The sequence below is a fragment of the Micropterus dolomieu genome, linkage group LG19 (genome assembly GCF_021292245.1).
Source record: "Micropterus dolomieu isolate WLL.071019.BEF.003 ecotype Adirondacks linkage group LG19, ASM2129224v1, whole genome shotgun sequence".
Taxonomy (NCBI): Eukaryota; Metazoa; Chordata; class Actinopteri; order Centrarchiformes; family Centrarchidae; genus Micropterus; species Micropterus dolomieu.
In genome coordinates this window covers 3,538,451-3,560,437 of record NC_060168.1, presented here as the reverse complement: position 1 = coordinate 3,560,437, position 21,987 = coordinate 3,538,451, and the positions used below count along the sequence as shown (strand labels likewise).

At 42.0% G+C, this 21,987-nt stretch overlaps 1 long non-coding RNA gene across 1 annotated transcript; it reads right to left on the bottom strand.

Annotated features, from left to right (window-relative positions):
* Nucleotides 1-4,556: 4,556 nt before the first annotated feature.
* On the bottom strand, nt 4,557-10,387 carry LOC123958332. Its single transcript, XR_006822036.1, has 2 exons — nt 10,333-10,387; nt 4,557-4,705 (listed from the first exon to the last, which is right to left on the bottom strand). It is a non-coding gene; the product is annotated as an uncharacterized LOC123958332 (long non-coding RNA).
* Nucleotides 10,388-21,987: the final 11,600 nt, after the last annotated feature.

Below are 21,987 nucleotides of genomic sequence, written 5' to 3'. Positions count from 1 at the left end.
GGAATATCATATTCAGTTGTTTTACTCGATTTAAAGACCTGTCAGTGAGCACCAGCATGTTACAACCCTGTGTATTGAATTTTAAAGGAGTTGGTATTTTTTAGTCTATGGTTAAATATATATGACAAAATGCATTCCACTATTCTTAACAGATGTCCACAGTTTGATCTATCTATTGTTGAGATCGATTGCCAAACTGCATTATACACATGTGTACATATAAATATATACACAAAGAAATGTTTATAGTGCTGACATTTTTTATCAATAAGGGACTCAAGACAAGATACAAAAAATCATTTAACTATTAACTTTGAAGTTTAAAGCAAAAGTGTGAAACATTTTCTGGTCCATCTTCTCAAATTGGAAGATTTAACTATTTTTCTTGTTTTCTGTCAACATTGTAAAATCTTTGAGGTTTTTTTGGTTGGACAAAACAAGACTTTTGGACGCATTTTTCACTGTTTTCTGACGTTAGATGAAACCGATTCATTGACAATGACAATAATCAATTCAGTTTCAGTATTGTACCGGAATTATTTTTATAACAGGATAAACTTCTAATGTGAAAGTTCCATGTAGTGCCAGCATCCTGTCTTCCAAACAGTGGGAGGTAAAAGCTAAAACAACAAGGCTATTCTATTTTCTTTCTTATTGTTAACAAATCCCATGAAAAGACCAAAACCAACTGTGTGTTAGTCTGTCTCTCAATGCTTTCCGGCTTCCCTGCCCTGTCTGTGGCTCTCAGCTTTACAACATAAATCTTTCATTTCATTTTTAAGTATGTGACTGCTCAGTAAAGTCAGCTGGCCACTGTAGTTTTTAACAAACACTACTCAAACAGGAGGAAATTAGTTGAGGACTTCAGCAGCGGATTAATCCACATTTGGTGCTGTACTTTGGGCAATAGGACTGTAATGTGGGATGGAGTCAAAATAAACTACAGGGTCTGTGTGTTCATGGTGTCGTACCATGGTTCATGGTATCAGGCTGTGATTCACACACAAGACTAGTAGAATACATTCTTTGTTTGGCTCCACATGTGCATGTGCAGTTGTGTTGCTTCATAATGTTAAACTGTATCTTCCTATACATTCCAGGATTTCTCGGCATCATCATCCTGCTAATGGTAGTATACCACATGGGCACATAAAAGGAGAGCTGGGGGGGGGTGAAGAAGAAAAAGAGAGTGAGCAGGGTTTTTGTATGTGAATATGAAGAAAAAGGCTACCTTCCAGGCCATTCCATTGCATAACCTGGCAAACAGTCCAGAACTCCTCTGTCTACTTCCTTTATTCTCCACAGCATAATGCAAACTCTTTTATACCGCACCAGATCCCCTGCAGTAACACTAGCATACATGTGCTTTTGAACTTTTATACACACACACACACACAAAGCTCACTTTACTTCCAATTCCAGCCATTTAGCCTGAGTACCACTCCAGCAGAGTATGCCTATGTTGCCATGGCAACGGCATCTCAGCAGGAGGGAAGATGAGAGAGAGGGAGAGAAGGATGGAGTGAGGTGGAAAAGTTGGGTTGAGGAGTGAGAGCACGAAACACAGAGAGAAACAGTGAAGCAGAGAGAGAAGGTAGATGGAGAGTGAAATCTGAGAAAGAGTGAGGGTGCTGGAGAGTGAGAGCGGAGACGAGGCAGATAATAAAGGGCAGAGCAGACATTAGAGAAAGAATGAGGGGGCAGAGAGAGGACATAAACACAGACGGAGTATTACAGAGACAAAGAGCTTTTTTTAAAAAAAGGGTTCAATTCAGCAAAAGAACACAGGATTCTATTTTCTGGTTTACTTTGTACATTTTTCAGTAAAAATGATGACCCTCCTTCAGACATGACGGCTGAAGCTGTAACCTTTGAACCTGCGCTTTCTGCAAACCTGATGGACTACAGGAGATTCACCATTGCAAATTTGTACCTTTTTCACTTTTACAGAAACCAAAACTAATGTTTTGGGCACTGCTCATCAAGTAGGTAGGTCACCCTGATGTTGAGCTGAACTAACCCCCAAAAACAGTTAAGTTACATAACATTAAAGGGCTGTATGTAGTTTTTTAAATTAAACAAATCATTTTTTATGGCCTATCTGTGAATGGATAAACTCACATAAAAATGGATGCTTTATCTCCTGTCTGACGTTACCCATCCCACTACTGTCATATTGTTTATAATTCAGGTTAGATTGGGATTATGGTGTCATTAGTCTGACATGTAATGTAACGTGTAGTGTCCATAGGGTAGGATAAGAGTCTGTTGTTGACAAGGCCAGCTGTAGTTGGTCCTGATGGGCTGCAACAGAGTGTTTCACGTCTGGGGTGGGAGGGGTACACTCTTTTCTGCTCAGCCAGGTACCTGGAGGAGTTCAGGTCCTGGAGGGATGGCAGAACGCAGCCAATCACCTTCTCTTCAGAGCGAATGATGCGCTGCAGTCTGCCCTTGTCCCTGGCAGTGGCAGCAGCGTACCAGATGGTGATGGAGGAGGTGAGGATGGACTCAATGACGGCGGTGTAGAAGTGCACAGCATTGACTTTGGCTGCTACCTCAGGCAGTACATCCTCTGCTGTGCCTGCTTGGCGAATGTGATGATGGTGCCCAAGAAGCGGAAGGGCACTACGGCGTTGGCTGGCTAGTCACACAAGATCATGGGGGCCGATGGGGCCGGGCTCTTTTTTAAGTCATACCTGCAATGTATCAAAATTGTACATAGCAGTATGTGTGGTTTGCCTGCAACAAGATGCAACACAATTCAGTCAGCAAATGACCCTGAATAGCCCTCTTATTTCTGAGTGTTCTCTTTAACCTGCATGAATGATAGTCTCAACGGGCTGGCAGCTTTAGTAATGGAAAACAGCTGCAGGAGCTGCGCTGCCATCCTATGCCAAACCTCCACTCACGTCTAGTACATAATTGGATGCCTCCAACTGTATTCAGCCCATCATTTGTTAACCCATGGTGAGTTAATATAATTTGCACTACTATACTGATTTGTACCATATTGCTGGTCAGTGAAGAATGAGGTGTCCAGTAATGGGTTTTATGAATATAACTGTGCTCTCATTGATATTAGACCCTGCTTTGGAAGATTGCACTATTAGTCTATAGTGATGAGATCTCTGCTCTGGCAGGAGGTTAAATAGCAAGGGGAGATGTTACAGCGAGAGTGGATTAAATAAAGCACAGCAAATTGGTACATGTAGTTGTCACTGATTCCCACCAATAAGGCCTTTCTGTTGGAGCTCTAATGAGGTTGTGTGCATTTGGCCTTGATAAAGTCTTGCTGTTATGTCTTCCAGCCTGTCAGCTGTGACTGGCTGGACCGCAGTGAGGTGGCAGTACTGGAGAAATGAACCTCTCTCTGCGCCTCAGGAAATTTGATTTCTAACCCTGAGACAGCGTATTATTTTTGATTACATTTATATTCGCGCCGATATGATTTGTTTTTATAGAGGGAGGAGAGAGACCTCCGTAGATTTGTGCATGTGGAAATGAAATCCTTAGAAAGAGAGGAAGATGAGAAAAATCTTCCCGGCGTGGAATGTGGGGGAATTTTAACTGCCTCTCTCTTTGGCATGGTGTGATGTAGGAATTATCCAACAAAGATACATGTGATGATCTGTACAAAGAAGAGTGTTACGTTATGGGAAACTTAGGTTGCAAAGCTCCCAGAAGAGCTGACATGCACATATAACACCTAAATTACTTTTTTTTAGACATTTAAAAGTAAAAAGGTGAGATGTGCCCGTTTTCCAATACACAGAGTAAAAAAGTGAGAACACAGTCAGTCCATGTCGCTTCATGTTTACACCTCTTGCTTAATTTGTGATAAATAATTGTGTACATAAATCATAGATCATAAAGATAATGCACACTACTTCTTTTTGAACACAGTCATGTCACTAGCTTCATTGTGATGAACTTAACATAACATCTTACACTTCATAAATTTGTTGATATTTATTTCAAATGGTATTTGTGCTATAATATTTATTTATATTATATATTTCCATACTTTCTATGACGCCCGTGTCTCTAATGCATTATAAACATAGAATGCATTATACTGTGCTTATAGAAATGTATCATTATAGTTATGAGCACACATAAATATTTAGAATGCTTTTAGACAAGAATCATAACACATTATAAAAACATTTTATAATACTTCTTAATTGCTGGTTACTCACTGACACTCATTTTTTTGTTTTTGTGAGGAAGGTGAGTGAAGGATGTGCAAACTGGCAAACTGCTGACTGGTGTGTATCAAAAAGGATAAATTGGACTGTGTGCTAAGCAGAATATTTGAGCTAATTATTAACTTTCTTAGAGTCCTTCCTCATTATACTCTCACTAATGCAGTATATTTCAATGAAACAGGAAAAGTTGCAGATTTGAAAGATGCTAATATCTACACATTATTTCAGCCAGAATGAGTTTGTCTCGACACAGGTAATATCCAGAAGTGTCTCCTTTACAGAACCCTGTCCAAAGAACGGTGGTCGCCAACAACGACCAGACCCAAAAGCACTGTTGTCCTGGAGACCTTTAACATGACAGAAATCGCCTCTTTAATGAATAACAAGCATTCAGGAGACTTCGAAAGCTTTCTTGTTGTGTCACATCTTTGAAGCATCACTCCTTCCATCTGTGATGTTGGAACGGTGGATCCAAAAGGGATTCCATGAGGGGTCCTCTGGGAACATGAACAAATAAAAGATGAATGAAGTTTTATAACTAGGTTTGGGAACAAAGACCACACCTCGAAAACATCCCATTTCCACTCAAAAGTATTTAAGCTCTCTCAGTTAACCCAGTTTCCACATACCTCCCACCCAAACCCCTTGTCTTGTTCTCTTTTTTCCCCTTTCTTTCACATTTTGCTTGTTTGAACGCAGGAACCTCTAGGGCAGGGGTTGGCAAATAAGTCCCACATTGGGCCAAATTTTGTTCAAGCCGTTACATGGCAGGCCAGAACAAAGTCAAATTATTTATACTTGTGAGCACAGTGGGTACCCCCTTCTGAAAGTTGAAGGATCGATGACAACTAACTGCGGATATTCTTTTTTCTCCCTTGTTAAACAAATTGATTATAAGAAGACTTTTGTCCTTCAGACCTCTTCAAAGTAAAAGCTCTCAATAAACTCGACATAAAGCATTGCTGCTCGTGGTTTTATTTTGTAGGCACAATACTTAAGAGGAAGTGATTGTGTGAGTTACTGTAGCTCTCATTTGTGAGATCTATTTCAGCACCAGCCGCTATCAATTTATTAATTTTTTATTTTTCTGCAATCAAAGCAATCTGGCCCCGCCTATTGCCGACCGCTGGACTAGGGGCTCTATCGGAAGCAGAGCCCATGAAGAGACATTTTAACTCCCCTGGTTCCCTCCTGTCTCACTGCCACCGGCTGAAAACGCTCCAGAGCACATGAAGAGACGCCTCCTCTGCCCTGAGTCTCGACTCCCCTGGATCCCTCCAGCATACCTGCAAGCGGCTGACACCGTCTTCTTCCATCCACCCGTCCACAACCCTGATTCCTCCCCTCAACCCTTCCCTCACCTTTCATTCCCTCATTCGTCACTCTTATCTCCCTACCCTCAACGCTCATACCCACATCCCTCAACCTCTTACTGTTCTTCCTCATCCCTCCATCTGGTCCCTTAATCCCTTACCTATCTCTGCATATGGAAGCTCAGATCAAAAAGCATTTCTGGGATTTCCGTTACAGATTAAGATTTCTCAGTGTTGTTACCACCGTGCTTAAACTGATCGAATGTTTGTGAAAAGCACCATTTCCGTTATGCACACAAATTTTTGCCCATTGTGACTGTGACTGGGAGCAGAGGTGAGCCAGTCATCAAGTGGCTCGGTGCTATTTTGCTGTCAAGGACCACTTGGATTTGCGCTTGCTTCGCTCGCCTGCTCAGTCCAGGTCAGTGATCCATGGTGCTAAAGCACTAATGTGCAGTCATGTCCTCTGCTATTCTCATGGCTTTACCACATGATGAAAAAATCCTCTCCAAACAGCTCAGAAGGCCTTTCTCTCGATGATTGAATGAAATATAAATCCTTAAAGCAGGAGAAAAATACTTAGAGATCCGGCTGGAGGTTCCCCTTTCTCACAGCTGGTTCTATTTTCTATCTAATATCATTGAAGTGTTTCTTACAGTTTATGAACTGTTATGTGTTTTCTCCTTGTCGGCTAATTTAATTTAAGGTGCTGTAGATTTGCTGCTGGTGGTTCTACACCTCCCACACAAGGACATCAGTTTTCTCCATATGCTACAGATTTTTTTTGTCCCTATGATGAATTTTTCAGAGCACCGTGGTGCAAAGAATGCTGCTTTACAGGGAAGAAAATAAAAACAAATGATTTATTTGGTTATAACTAAGGCCAGACTGTATTAATAAAATTAATTTCACCCTGTCACCTAATTCATTAATTCCTAATGTCAGCTCTCAAAACCTCTGTGTCTCCATCACGCAGTATTGACTGTGGTTTGTACCTCATGACACTGCTTCCTCATATCTATATAGACTCAATGGCAACTTAAACTGTAATGAAAGCTGTTTCGATGAAATGTGTGGGTCTTATTTTAATTTTTTTTCTCCATCACTTCCATCAGCTATGCAAACATTGCATTCACAAAAGGAATAGTTGAAATTTGGGAACATGGCGACATCCCTACAACACCTATGGTGAAAGAATCACAAACACTCAGGTTGTTAGCAAGCCAAGAGTTTATCCAAATTAAATATAAATAATTTAAGCTTTTTAATTAAAGCTCAACTAATACTGATGCTGCTACTGATGTTTGAGAGAAACCAAACGTTTTGATAAGGATCCCTTAAATGTAGTTATTCAAAGATCGTGATTAGGTTTTGTAGTGAGTGGGACATTTAAAAAGTTGAAAAGCTCTCTATTTTACAATCTATCTAATGAAGACATGGTTTTCTTTCCCTTTATGATAACTACGCTGGGGTTGAATTTCAATATTACTTACCAATTTATCACTGGCAGACCCAGGTTTAATCCCCCACCATTGCGTCCCTGAGCAAGACACTTAACCCCTAGTTGCTCCAGAGGCGTGCGACCTCTGACATTGAATGTCTTTTTGGATAAAAGCGTTGCTAAGTTAGTAAATGTAAGTTATGCATAATTAAGGGCGGGCCACTTTGAGTGACAGGTGGGTGCCTTCACAGGTGGCCAGTCGCTAGGTGGTTTTAGCAAGGCTTCATTCTGCCCTCCTTTTTGTCCATTTTTGGATTAGCTGGAGTCGGACACTGCCATGACCGCCCACATTGAGCTTTACAATATCTCTTTACTCTCGATATAACCATGCAAGCGGCATGCCTCAAGAGATGGCAATATCGATCACTCTCATAATGAATCCTACTGACTTTGTTGGTCTCCTGACATTTCCTGTAGCACCACCAGCAGGTTGAGCAATAAGCTTTGCTGTTATGTTTTGTTACTCTTTACGTCCATACGTTTTACGGTCTTGCCAGTGGTTTGCATGACGTTGTGCTAAGTTACGGAACCATGAACAAAATGCGTTCCAAAACAGAGAGCAAAGCCCAGAAAGCAAAGACGGATGTTGTGTTTCTGTGTGTGTTTCTGTGTGCAGATGTGTGCATGAGTTTAGCTGCAGGATAGTGTGGGAGTGTGACTACCTTCTGAAGACCTACATGCTGTGTGCTTGTTTGTGTTCACAGTCAATTTTGCACTATCCCTAAAAAGCTGCCTGAAAAAAGCCCCACATCCAGGTAATGAGAGGGAAGATGAGTGTGTGTGTGTGTGTGTCTGTTTTAAAGGATAGGTGTTGTGCTGGCTCTGTTTAATTGGAGCAGTATGCATACAGATGCAAATGTCCATACATGGGTTTGGATCCGCTTTCATACAGAGCAGCACACACACACACACACACACACACACACACACACACACACACACACACACACACACACACACACTAACACAGCACAGCTGTTAAATTCAGGACTGATTTGTTTCTTATCTCTTCTCTCCTCCACATATTCATCCTGTTCTTCCTCTCTAATTAAAGAATGAGCAGTGTGGGCAGCTCATCGCAATCTGGAACTCTCAGTCTCTGACATTTACCAAGAAATGGGACAGCACAGATAAAAACAGCCACCAGAATGGTGTGTCTGTCTGTTCTGGTTAGAATGACCAAGTCTGACAAACTCATCCCTCCACTCATGTATCCCCCATACCATCTTTTCCTTTATCCATCCATCCATCTGTTCCCGAATCCCTCTATCCTTAAATTATATCACTACACCAGTGAAATACCACATACAGAAAAGCATGAATCCAGATCAAAACAATAATAAAATAAGGAACTAAAAGGGATAAAAGCCTTCCAACAAAGAATGGTACGTATCACGAAGGTCCCCCTCAGTTTATCATTTTTAAATACAATTCATAACACAACATTGTATAACCATGTATCTAAGACCAAAATACAACACAATTGTGCTTACCCACGTGGCTTGTTAAAAATGCTAACAGGTTCACTCTTTTTATCATATATACTGAAACGGTCACTATATCCTGACAGTGGAACATGAGACAGATAAACTGGCTCCTCCCACTGCTTTTTGACTGTGATATAATAAGTGTATACCACGGCCTGTTGTGAGCTATTATATATATATATATATATATAACATATTATGTTTGTAAGTGTAAAATAAACTAAACATCTCCAAACAACTGTGCATATTACTAATGCAGCTATTCATAAGTAAACCCACACCGTGTCATCAAGCACAAGCTGACACATGTTGCATTTTCAAGATATGCCTCTGTCCTATTTTCCAGCTTTGAGATGTGGTGACGCTCTAGACAAGCTGGCTCCTCCCACTGCTCCTTATCAAATCAAATCACATTTTATTTACAATGCAAAATCACCATGGAGCATGGTCCAAACACGCTTCCCAAAAAAGAAGATCATTCGCAAGAATCGACCGCGCCTGAGTCAAAACAACCAAGTCAAGCTCAATTTCTTTGGTGTGCACCTTCAGATGTTTCGCAAACACAATGTTTGAGAAACCAGCATCAGTGAAAGACCTGCCCAGCCCTCCTTTGCCAACAACAGTGTATAGTACAAAACACATGTGTGATCATGTCCCAGCTCCTCACGCAGCTTCAGGCTCATTATGTTTGATGCCATGGTGCTCGGCTCGACGAGTGGCAAAGTGGTATAATGACAAACAGTGGGGAATAAATTTTGAGGGGGGTAGGGGGGTGTACTAGCTTCTCATCCTGCTGTTAGACGTTCTCACAGCTGCCTCTCAAGCCTGGGGATCTCTGCCCTGGGGCGAGAAGCGTTGGAAGGGCGTCTTTGTGGAAATGAGTCAGGCGAGGGGGACCGTGGTCTTGGCGGGGCTCTTGCTGTGGAGAGCGAGCCCCACGCCGGATGAGGGTTTGCAGCGCAACCAGCTCCTTCTGCTGCTGTAGAAACTTGTGGGTTTGGTGGGAGGGCCTTAGCGGAGTTATATTTGCAGCAGAGAGGAAGGTTTGTTGCCGACTGCAGCTTTGAGGATGTGATTTGAAACATGTTACATACACATTTATACACATGGTATTACTATACACATACATGTCTCTGCAGATATACTGTACATAGCGAGGGGTGTCATAGGTAACCCCCCCCCCCCAAAATCCTTACCTCCCAAATATTAAGTTGTGTTAATGTTATATAGTATATATGTATCTGATTGGTTCATAGCAGTGACATAATGAGCGTATATGACGTCAAATTCCTTTGCATAGATCCCTATCACTCCGCAACAAACAGGCTTCGAGTTATGATCTCTATAATATAGCCTATAATCTAATCAGCCAATAAAGCTGAATTGAATTAATCTGAGCTTCGTGGGGGTCTCACGACACATTTACACCTGGTATTAAAATGCGATCTGATACAGATCTGATACAGATCTGATACAGATCGCATTTCACCGGCGGCTTTTAAGTGATTCAACATTTCCCTCTCTCACACACGAAAACACACCCAGCAGTCCACTACTTGCCCCAGATGTCTGCGATATTGCAACAAAGTCTAAGTTTCAATAGCCTGTTCAAAGACTCTTGTTCAAGGAGAGACGCAATTCCGCCCTTTCTGGTAGGTATACTATTAAAGTGTTATTATTTTAGGCACTGCTTGGTGCCAGCACACAAGAGCAAGCACATTATAAGTTACCAAAGTTAGTCTACTAACGCTGGACAGTTTTTAGTGGCTGCACAATAAACGGCAACGTGCATAAACAAATAGTTCTACTAATTCTAGCCTTACTGGCGGCCTGTCCAGGGTGTACCCCGCCTTTTGCCTGATGTCAGCTGGGATTGGCTCCAGCCCCCCGCGACCTTGTACGCAGTATTAGCGGTTGACAATGGATGGATGGGTGGAATTCTAGCCTTTGATGTATGTTGCTTAGGAACCGTCATAGCCCACCGGCAGCCTGATAGAACTTCTTTTTGTATTCATAAAGAAACGTCTGTTGATGAAATAAAACAAAGTCAAATTGTAGCGGGTCTGTTAGCCTACTTTCTTTTTGCCACACTTGTTAACTGCTTCACATCGGGCCGAACAACGCCCCTTAACTGTGATATAATAAGCGTATACCACGGCCTGTCGCAAGACCACACACTTGGTGTTATACAAAACGATTTCAGAGTGGCTCAGAAACTTGAGTGACTTCAGACATAATCAAACATGGAGGCAGACTGTTGACGTCAGCTGGTTGGACTTGTGAGTGCTGTGATTTGCACAACAAAAAAAGAGAATAAAACCGTGGATAATCCGATTAACTCACAGCTGAGAAGAGGGAATCAGCAGGTTTATACATTTTATGGCGCGAGCAAATACACAATGCGTTGGTGAATTTCAAATCATAAAGATCAAACATGATTGATATTCACGATTCGAAATCCGACAGCTTCAGATCCAGTTGGCGAGCTGAAGATTATGTCTGTAAGACCACTCACACTACAGGATTATTTGGGCCAATAAAATTACTTATTTTATAGGTCTCGCGCATGGCTGTGATGGTGATGAAAAGTTATGCCGTCTGTGAGTTTTCGTCGAATCGCATCTCTTCCAACAGAATTAATCAGATAGACATCGAAGTTTTGCTATGCAATCTCAAGGCAATGACAATAAGAAGTTGCCCTGTCACTTTTTGTTTATTGGCACGTTGTTGGCATGGTGTTTAAGTTTGATGAGTCGCTATACAACAGGAATTTGTAACTTCAGTGTACATGCTCACATCTGTGCCAGACTTTACATGACTTTTTAAGGGTCTCACCCTGCACACATGTACAAACCAATATTTAGTCAATTTCATAGCCCTACCTACTGGAAACAGGAAATAAGCTCTGTATGAAGATCATTATTTAATTTACATGAAATATCATCAGTGTAGTCCACATTTGATGTACTGGGATATAACATACAATTTGTGTGTGTTCTCTATGGCCACACAGAGGATACAGTTACTGTCACGTCAATTTGGTTTAGACGAAATTTTGAAACCATTACTGGATGACCTTGAGAAATTGGCATCAGAGGGACTGACTGTCATTGTTAATGGCACTGAGAAACGTGTTTATGGAGCTGTAGCTGTAATATTGGGAGACAATCTGTCATCTCACATGATAGGTGGATTTAACATGTGCTGATTGAATCTTTAGATACCGCATGGTTACTCACTCTGAGATGAAAAAGTGAATCAGATTTTGTTTTAAGAAATATTGATGTACACAGATAATGTATAAAACAAAATCCAGAAAACAAAGGATTGTATGGCGTTCGTGGTGCATGTGTATTTGACCAGTTAGATTACTTTGACGTCACAACATCTCTTCCTCCTGATGTCATGCATGATTTCATGAGGGTGTGGCACCGTTGGTGTTGAGGCTTGTCATAAGTAAAGCTTATTACGAAAAACACATAACCATACAAGAACTAAATGACAAAGTGAGAAAATTTTCCTTTGGACAAAATGATAGGACAAATAAACCTGTGCTTTTGTCAGAAAACCTTTTACATGGCTCCAGTGTTGTGGGATCTGCTTCACAGAAGTGGTGTTTATTCCGCCTGCTTCCTTTCTTGATGGCACACAGGGTACCCGAAGACTGTAGTTACTGGCGGATCTATTTATTATCCCGTGAAATTGCCGACATAGCAATGGCACCAGTTGTAAAAAAAGATTCTCTCCCTCTTCTTGACCGATTAGTTTCTGAGTTTTTGTGTGGAAGAAGAGTTTGGAAATGTGATAACTCCAAAATGTCATTATTTGAGCCATTACTCGCATCTAATGTTGTCATTCGGTCCTTTACGGCCTTCATGGTGCATGAGATTTGAGGGGAAACATCAGCATTTCAAACAGGTAGCTAGTTCCTCTAAGAACTTTGTCAATGTTACATCAACTTTAAGCAGCTGCCATCAATTTAGACAGTGTTGGGAATTTTCCTCACATAACATGTTGGGGGAGTATGAGAGTAACTATTAGTGAGCGGTACAAACATGTCAGTTTTCAGGACATAACTTAAGTGAGTAACAGAGGTAGCCATTAACAGTGTTAAATATCGTGTGAGAGATGTCTTTGTTGTGGGTCATATGCACTGTGAAAGCTTTGTTTTTCAAATTTATTCTGAACATACATACAGATTGGGTATTATGTGGAAAGCTGTTATTTCCTCTGTCTTTCTGTCATCACTACTACGCCTACTTGGTAAAATATGAACAGGACTGGACACTCTTTGACCCTTTTGAAGTAATGGATTTTCAGGCGTTGGATACATACTGTGTTGATGATAAACTGTTTGTTAGTATGCGGCCTTTACTTTAAACTGTACTGGAAGAGTTGTTGGTGTGAGGGGTTGTTGATAAGGATTGTGTGTGTGTGATTTACAAATTGGTAAATGGAGAGTCTGCACTTTGATCAAAAGGTGTGGATGTTTATTTACCACCCATTGTTGGCTGACAATCTCATCAATCATTACGTGTGAACAATGGGAGCCTCCCTGCTGAATTATTTCTGTGTGAGGAGGAGGCAGGTGCTGCTGATGGAGAAGGCTCCACTCATTATCCAGCACCTCCATTCCTGTCATCACCAGCCTGCCACAGCACACAGGCCGAGGGAGGGACACAGAGACGGCAAGCCTGTCGCACTCATCATCAATGAGGGACATTAAGACGCTGACCCACTTTTCACTTGGTGTTGCAATCAATCCTGAGGGATGGGACTGGACAGCGGTGGAGGAAACCTGAGGTGAAATTCAGGTGATGGTACCAAACCAGCGGCTCTAATTCAGAGAGACAACTAATGTCCTGATGTCCTGATCAGACTTCTCAGTATGGACTGAACTGATTGACACCTTAGCCTCTGCCATCAGTGTATAAATGTGGGTGAATGTGACATGTAGTCGGACGACTAGAAAGATTCTATACAAGTAAAGTAAAGTCAGTTTATCTTTGCCCCAGTGCTAAGATTTTGCATCATTACTGCTTGTGTCTATATTATGAAAATGATTGTGTGCTTTTTGATTTTGGGTACATTTTTAACTGATCTGTTTAGGATCAGGACCATTAGGACTACCCCATGTGCTGCACTATGAGGAACATGGGAGCACGGAAGAAATGAGGAGTCTTCACTCCTCTTTTCTCCTCCTCTCTCCATTTATCCATTTCCACCCAAACTCCCACTTCAAGTTAAAAGGTGAAAAACGATATACAAAGAACATAGTTGCCTATCTCTCTCTCTGTCTGTCTCTATCTATATCTCTCCCTTCCTCCGCCCTCCAAGGGGAATCAATGCAATCTTTGAACTGCTCTTTTTCTCACATCAAACCACTATCGCCTGTAGCATGGTGCTCTTCCAGCTCTGAAAGTGTCGGACAAGTGGGATGATGGATGTTTACAGCCAGTAAAACAGCTACCATTAGAAATCAGTGTTTTACCTAAGCCTTGAATTCAGTTGTCAGTTGTCTGTCTGTAGCCCTTGGGGGACGATAACAGTATCTTCGACATTAGCTTTTCTCCAGAAAGGTCCGAGACAGCCTCCCTTCACACCCAGGCTGCCCTACGGGGCTGCAGAAAGACAACAAGCAAACAGAAATATATTTCATTTCTCTCTCTTTCCAAGTTTGTCTAGTGGATTGGAAGGGTTAAAGAGCTTAGGAGACATTTACTGAGTTGAAACGCATTTCATCAGAAAGAAAAAAGAAAAAAATATACACTTCCGTGCAAGATGAATGAGTGCAATATGAAGGCCCATATGGTGCTATCCCATTAGCCTCTGCAGCCTTGCATGTTGAGGTTTGTCACAAGCAGACGGTGTGTAATAAATGTTTAGGTAGGGAACAAGGCTTCTGTTTACTCTGGGAAACTGAAGCGAGGCGCAGGCTTGGACTGAGACAGGTTGTGGAAAGCCAGTACTGGTATTTCTATGCTCTCTAACAGCGGAATTATTTGATGACATATACTAAAGCAGTAAAGGACACTTTCTCAGGTTAAAATGTCGGATGTTCATATGTCCTGCTCTGAGTACTGGGGTTCTACTTCCTAGCTGACGTCAGGTAGGCAGGATAGGAAAAGTCCACCAGCTCAGTCTGTCTCAGCATTCAACCATTCTGTGTATAGTGCTTTCTCCAGTGCTGGCACATTGCTAAAATGAAGTGTGAAGATAGGTCTGGCTATGCTTGACTACTCTGCTCGGGACTAATATTAAATTTTTGGAGTTTGTTCAGTATGTCTTGGATTAAGTTCTTTTTCAGTTGTGAAGGAAAGTAAGTTAGTTTCTTGGACAGATGCCTTTACTTGTTGCTAAAGTAAAAAAAAAAAAAGTAACTACTGCCACTAGCTCAGTTAGACATGCAGCCAAAAGTCCCATTAGCTTGCTGACTCTACCTTGACTGGGAGCCTGGAGCTAGGGCCTGAAAACCTCCTCCTCCTTTGCTAGCAGTGTGAACAGGAAGGATCGTGGAGAAGCGGGGATACATGAGAGCAGCCCTCATGGAAGTCTTTCAGCTGAACATCATGACGTATAAATAATCCGCCTCTACCTTTGGCAGATAGTTAAAATAAAATACGACAGTCTTAGTTTTAGCTGCTCATTTCAAGAACCAAACTGATTTTTCCCACACACAGTGGCCTGTCATAAATTGTCCTGCATGTTATGTGACTGAAATGTTTCATGGCTTGTAGGTTGCTCTTTCCTGACAGGTCTGAAATATGTCTTATTTGAGAGGGAAAGATGAAGACACAGCGGGCCTGATAAGGCACAGGTCAGAAAATGACCACCTCTTCACAGGCAAGAGGGACACATCCAAGAAGGCCTGGAGGTGAGTTCACAGTTTTAGGTGTGTACTGAGTGCTATTTTGGTCTCAGCAGCACCAGCACTGTGTGATAAACATCATGCTACCACCATCATCTACTTACTAATAGTGTTTGCTGATTATTATCTATCTCGCTTTTTGTACACTTAGACTCTTCCTCTCACTTTGCATATGATACTCTCATGAGTCAAATGCCATATGTGAAAATAAAATCTACTAATAACAGACTTTAATTAAAAATGAAGTTTCACCTTTGAATATTGACTGTTCAGGTATATTCACTCTTTTGCACACTTTTGCTAATACCGAACATAATATCTTACATCTGGAATCATGCCATAAGTTCACAGTTTTGTGCTCAACAATGAAGTCAAGGATGAGGGCCAACTTAACTTCTACAAATGGGATTTAGAGATTTAGAGGATATCTAAGGGCAGATTTTCTGTGTATTACAAGCTCTTCAATATGCATTTGTGATGTTTTTTGTATTTTTTAAAAATGCATCACTTTCTAGTGTTTTCAGTGTGTTTATATTTCACTGATAAATCCCCTGTTTGATTTCTTCCAGGAGCTCAAAATACGCAGACAGGGACAGATGAGGGGGCGGTCCACAGCAGCCACTTGACCATGGTTTTCCCATGGAGGGAGCCCTCTATTGAGTCCCCCGTCCTCATGGACTCGTGTGTAGGGTGAAGGCTGTGGCTGACGTTAATGTAAACTGCTGCTGGGCGTGTACTGAAACAACAAGGGAAAGTCTTCCAGCATCGTTTCAGGCTGTTTGGCAATGAAGGTAGGGTGTACTAGTTGTCACTGTTAATTTTAATCCTAGACAAATGTGTGTAAGACATATTGTGTTATGTACAGGGTTGAGAACAATTGTGGACTGAGCAGAAGAGTTGTTATACAAGTGATTAGGTCAGAATGTTGCCTTAGAGATGGCCACTTCGTACATGACTTGGGATGTTAGGGAAAATTAAGCCTGCTTGTGCAATGGCATCAAGCCCATATCCCAAACAGGTCAAAAACACATGAAAGAAAGAAGTGAAGCTTCTCTGTCATTAATGTGCATACACATGGATGAGTAATTACTCAGGTTACATTGTATTTTAACTTTTGTACCTTTCTACATTTAGTGTTGGGCAGCACATACCATTATAATTGTATTTTCAAATATGTGTTCGGACAGTCGAGCAGAACCAACACAATACATTTAAATAGGCTACAATTTAGCAACATAATTGACCCTTTGCTAAGCCACGCCCCCCTTAGTTACTGTTGCTATGTCCGACAAACTGTCGGAGCTGTTAGACTTTTATCACAGTGCTGCCACTGTCTGCACTCCCCGGAGAAATACTGACAAATTTGTTGGAAAAAGCGATCTCAGAAAGAAGCAGACAGTTTTGCAGGTGCATTGTACATTTGAAGGTTGTATTCAGGCTGTCACACTGACTCAGACTGACTCAGACTGACTCAGATGTGAAAAAAATAGAAAGATAGAAGCTAAAGCCTACCGATCACACAGTACAAGTGAACCACCGCATCCCCTGACGATTGAGACAAAAGATATCCTTATTCTTATTAAGGATCAACACTGTTCCTGTAACGCTGGTAGGCCTCTATTCATTATTACAATCATTAAAAAGCAGAACAGTAGGGCTTTATTACATTACATCCAGTAGGAAGTTAGCTAGCATTAGCTAACTAACATTACATTAGGAACAATCCACAGCCGAGGGGATTGAATTTTTCTGGATTTATTTTAGGTTTTGGAAAGAGAATAAATCGTACTTCTCCAATCAACCTCTCTGGGTAGCGACTGTAACTATTACGTTTTAAAGTGCCCCAGGAACTGCGTTTGACCATATCTTGGAAAAATACAGTGAAAAAAAGCTAGAAAACGACTCCTTTTGCATTAGAGTGAATGAAGCGCAGCCATGAAAGTGTCGGACCTCAGTTAGAGCGAGTCCTATACTGCACTGTGATTGGCCAGCTGTGCCTGGCTTAGTGAAGCGTCAATTAAAACAAAGGGTTTTTTCTTTTCCAGATAAATGTTCAAAGGACAGAAGTGTGGCACAACTTAGGATAAACGTAACTAAAACAAAAAGGGCTTTAAGATGCATCTTAAAGTGTGGTGGCCTTTGTCCCAGGCCTTCGTCAAGTCCCCATGGTCTCACAGCGACACAGCCCTGCCAGTCAGTCTCACTGGCCATGTTTGCTTCATTCCCCCCTCACTGGACATGGTGGAACCACACCAAAGTCCCCGACATCAGCAACTCCAGAACATTCCGTGCTATGAGGCCGGCGGTGATGACTGAGGGAACAAAGGTGTGGTCGACCTCCAGAGCCCTTCAACATAATCTCTATAAATAAAGATTATAAAATAAACATTATAACATGCCAAAAGGCCTGCTCTATAATAGAACGGGCCCCTGCATGATGGTGGATGAAGTGAATCTGCACCCTCCGTTTCAGTGGTTCTCTATATGGGGTGATGGTCACAAGAACTTCTATACAGGGCTAGCCACCATCATCCAAAATAAAGTAGCCTACAATGCAGTGTGGGAAACCAAAAATGAAGTTATTTATAGTTATTCATTACCGATGTATTAGGAAGTTACTTTAGTCTCACCTGAGGGAGGTTACTGAGCTCCTCTCTGTAGATCCCGTTCTTTAGGACTGGTGTCATGGACGGAGCCAAGATACCCCACAAAGGTGATGATGGAGAGGTCACATGTATGTGATGACCTTTAGTGAACATGCTCTCCTGCGTCTTGAATGCTCCTGTTGTTGCTGCAGCGTGTCCCATGTGGCAAGACATGGCAAATCTGGTCAAGCATTATCTGATACTTGGCATTCTTAATTAACTGAATGAGCTGACAGGGCTCACTTTGTGTCAGTGTGAATATAACGTAATTACAGCTTGCTGCTTTTTATTTTAGTTTGATTGTCGGTAAATAAATTTAAAATTCTTTTTATTTTATTTAATTTAAACTAAACATATTTTAATCGGTGGGACATTCTACAGCAACAGAATGTTCCACTGAAATTAACAGTGTGCGTTACACTCATCTGAGCAGCTGATCTGTTGTTAATGTCAATCTAATGTTAGTGACTAGAGTAGCTCACTGCCAGAACTGCAACACACAGCTACAAACTGACACAATATTTTTATGAAAAGAAAGGAATAACTTCATGTATTACATTTGCCGAATTTACAAGATGGGACAAATAACGGCCCCGCCACCCTGTACGCAGGATAAGCGGTTGACAATGGATGTATGGACAAATAACGATTTTGTAGTAAACAGCGTTTCACAAAGTTTCTAAAGTTTCTTCCATCTCAACAACTCACTTTTTTTAATTAGTCACCACCTCACGCATAGACAGGAGAACTGTTTAGTTTAGAAAGTATGAAATTGTCCAGTGTTCGCTAATCCTGTGCAACACCAGCTGTTAACGTCACCATGAGTGATGCAACGTTTATGATTGTAAAGTCAGGGCACATCTGGAATGTAAACAGGACCAAATAATTATTTACTACTCTTGACGTCATTGATCAATAGAAAAAGTATAGTAATGTTCCAGCTCATAAGCTGAAGTAACATGGCTTTAAACATTAAGCTAGCTAGCTTGCTGCACCTGTGCTGGCCGATGAGTATGTTCTGACTCACAAGACTGTTAGGGTAATACAAGTTGAGTCTCCATTGAGAAGCCTCGATATACTCCTGCTTTGTCATCTGGTTTGCCCAAATTACCGGCTCCAAAGAGGGAAGAGCGATAGTGTTTTTACTGTCATAAACTGGGCATGTTATCGCTAACTGTTTGACTCTTAAACAGAAAAAGCAGTCTTCCCATGTTTCACTGCCTAAAGGGGTTAGGGTAATACAAGTTGAGTCACGCACGATCACTGAACTTGGCTGAAAGTTTTGATGCCTGTTTCAAACAGTTTGTTTTTGACTGCTTTGTATCATTGACAGGTGAGCCTGCTGATCAGCACTCTGTGATCCTCGCCTCAGCCTTGCCATTCACTGAGCAGTCTGCGTGCGGTTATGGTTCCATTTTACGGGGCATTGAGATGGGTTATATGCCTAAGGCGGTACATCGTATCCATATCAAATCAAAACTAGTTACCAGTTTTTCTTCCCGTAGCTGTTTGTTCTGCGTTGCCAATTCGAGGTATTGTACTGTTAATGAGTGTTACGCTGTATGTGTTTCCCTTTGCTGTGTCAGTATTCTTTTTTTGTTCTCCAATTCTCCTGTGGGAGTTCTCTTAAAAGCTGCTGTGCAAGTGTCAGGAGAGGCTTCTTGATTTGGGACTGCTGGTCTTGCTGCCTCTCAGCTGGGGCATTTTTGTGTTATGTTCTTGTGTTTTTGGTGTTCTTAATTTATCATCTAGTTATGTAAATAAATTCCCTTGATTTGGTTGTTTTAAAGGTGTTTATTTGTGTTGAGTTTGGGTCAGTGTTGGAGTGTTGTTCGCCCCATCTTCCCACCAAAGTGTGGGGCGTAACAAGGGGTAATGGCATTGGTAAAGTGACGCATGCACTGGAAGTGTTGGATTCCCCTCAGTGCGTGGAGTCACTACAGGTAGCCCAGTCACATCCTAATCTATTTCCTGTTTGTGTAGACACCTAAGCTCAAGCGTGTAAAAATGAAGGTGATTTGTCATTATCGGATAGTGTGCTTATGTCGGCTTTTTCAGGGGACACTGAGCTGTGGAATGGGACTGACATTCCCGTCGCAATGGCTCAGGATAAGGCTACTGAGACCTACCGGTCCAGATTTGCCAACACCAGGAGACATGGCTTCCCCGGTTACCTGGGGCTGCCTCTGCGCTGCACATAGATCTGACCCGACACTAAAGAGATGCTTCTCCAGTGTGGTGAGTGCCGACAAAGTGAGCAGTGATAACGACATTCTGGTGCGTAAATGGACCCCTGCTGTAGCTGTTGATTCTGATTGGAATGCCACATACCAGGTAGTGGTTCCCCCCTCGTACCGTCAGCATGTTCTTTGTCTTTCTCTCTATGTTTTGGCCAGGGCTGAAAACTGATGTTGTTAAGTAATGCCGCTGTTGACATGTTTGCCAGATCGCAGGCAAGCCGAACCAAATTATCCTCCATTATCCTCGCACCATTACACCCAATACCAGCCATAGGAGAGCCGTTCAAGCTTGTAATAATCGACTGTGTTGGGCCTTTGCCCCGAACTTAGAATGGAAATGAATATTTGCTTACCATCATGTGCGCTGCCACCTGCTTTCCTAAAGCTATTCCCTTGCGTAAAGTAACAGCCAGCGCTGTGACGAAGTTCTTTTCCACTTTCGGCAGTTAACACTGTGATATAATAAGTGAATACCATGGGCTAGTGCTTAATTACAGAACATTATAAACTCAAAAATAGATGTAAAGATGAAAACTCTTGACCCTCTTCTTATTTTCACACCTCTTTTCACGCCTCCCCTCATGTACACGAGATACACACATCTGTCGTCAAGGAGACCTTTTTATTTATGTAAAGGGTCGAGTTGCCGGCAAGAGCGGACTTTCACTTCCTCTTTACTGGACATCAACGTCTAATCTGAAATATGATCATGTACAACCATAGGTCTCCGGAAGCCGAACAAAGGTCAGTGCACAGGAGACTGCAGAGACACACTAAAATATAAAACAAAGTAACAAAACAAACAAACAAACCATCGTCCTTACTTAAAGTTTGTACCTTTATAATATGAGCTAAGCAATTACAAGTTATCTCTCTTAAAACACAGGCAATCATTTTACTATATGGCTTGTATATGATATATGTCCGGCAGTCAGACGGTTTCTATGAAGGCCCCCAAAGAACAAAAACCAGTGGATTCCAGCGTCCTTCTCTTCACATTTTTCTCATTCTCACAACACCCTCTCTTGCGAAGAAAAGGCACTGTCCTGATGGAAAGTCCAATTGCCCCTCTCTCGAACAGTTCATACCCACTGCCGAAACACCTCATTTCTGTCGATGACGTCAGCACCAGACTCCCCTTGGCTGTTTGTAGACCTGCGGTGCAAACCTCAACTGCAGAGAACTGCAACAAGACAGCTGTCGAGACAGCTGGGAGATTTGATGTATGTCTTCGCTGATCACCATGGGATCTGATCCTGTGAGCGAATCGGAACACCCCAAGGTACTCGAGCCAGGCTCAGTCCCAAAGGTGCCACTAGCACCCTGACCAGAGTCCGGCGGAGAGAGTAGGGCATGGATTAGTTTAAGGCTCCACACTGGAAGTTGGCATGTCCTTGTTCCACACAGCAACATAAGTTTATTAGATAACTTTACATATTCAATTCAATTCAATTAAATTTTATTTATATAGCGCCAAATCACAACAACAGTTATCTCACAGCGCTTTTCATAAAAGAGCAGGTCTAGACCGTACTCTGTGATGTTATTTACAGAAGCCCAACAGTTCCCACCAAGAGCAAGCACTAGGCGACAGAGGCAAGGAAAAACTTCCTTTTAAGAGGCAGAAACCTCGAGCAGAACCATGGCTCAGGGTGGGCGGCCATCTGCCTCGACCGGTTGGGGGGGGGGGAGAGAGAGAGAGCGAGAGAGAGAGAGAGAGAGAGG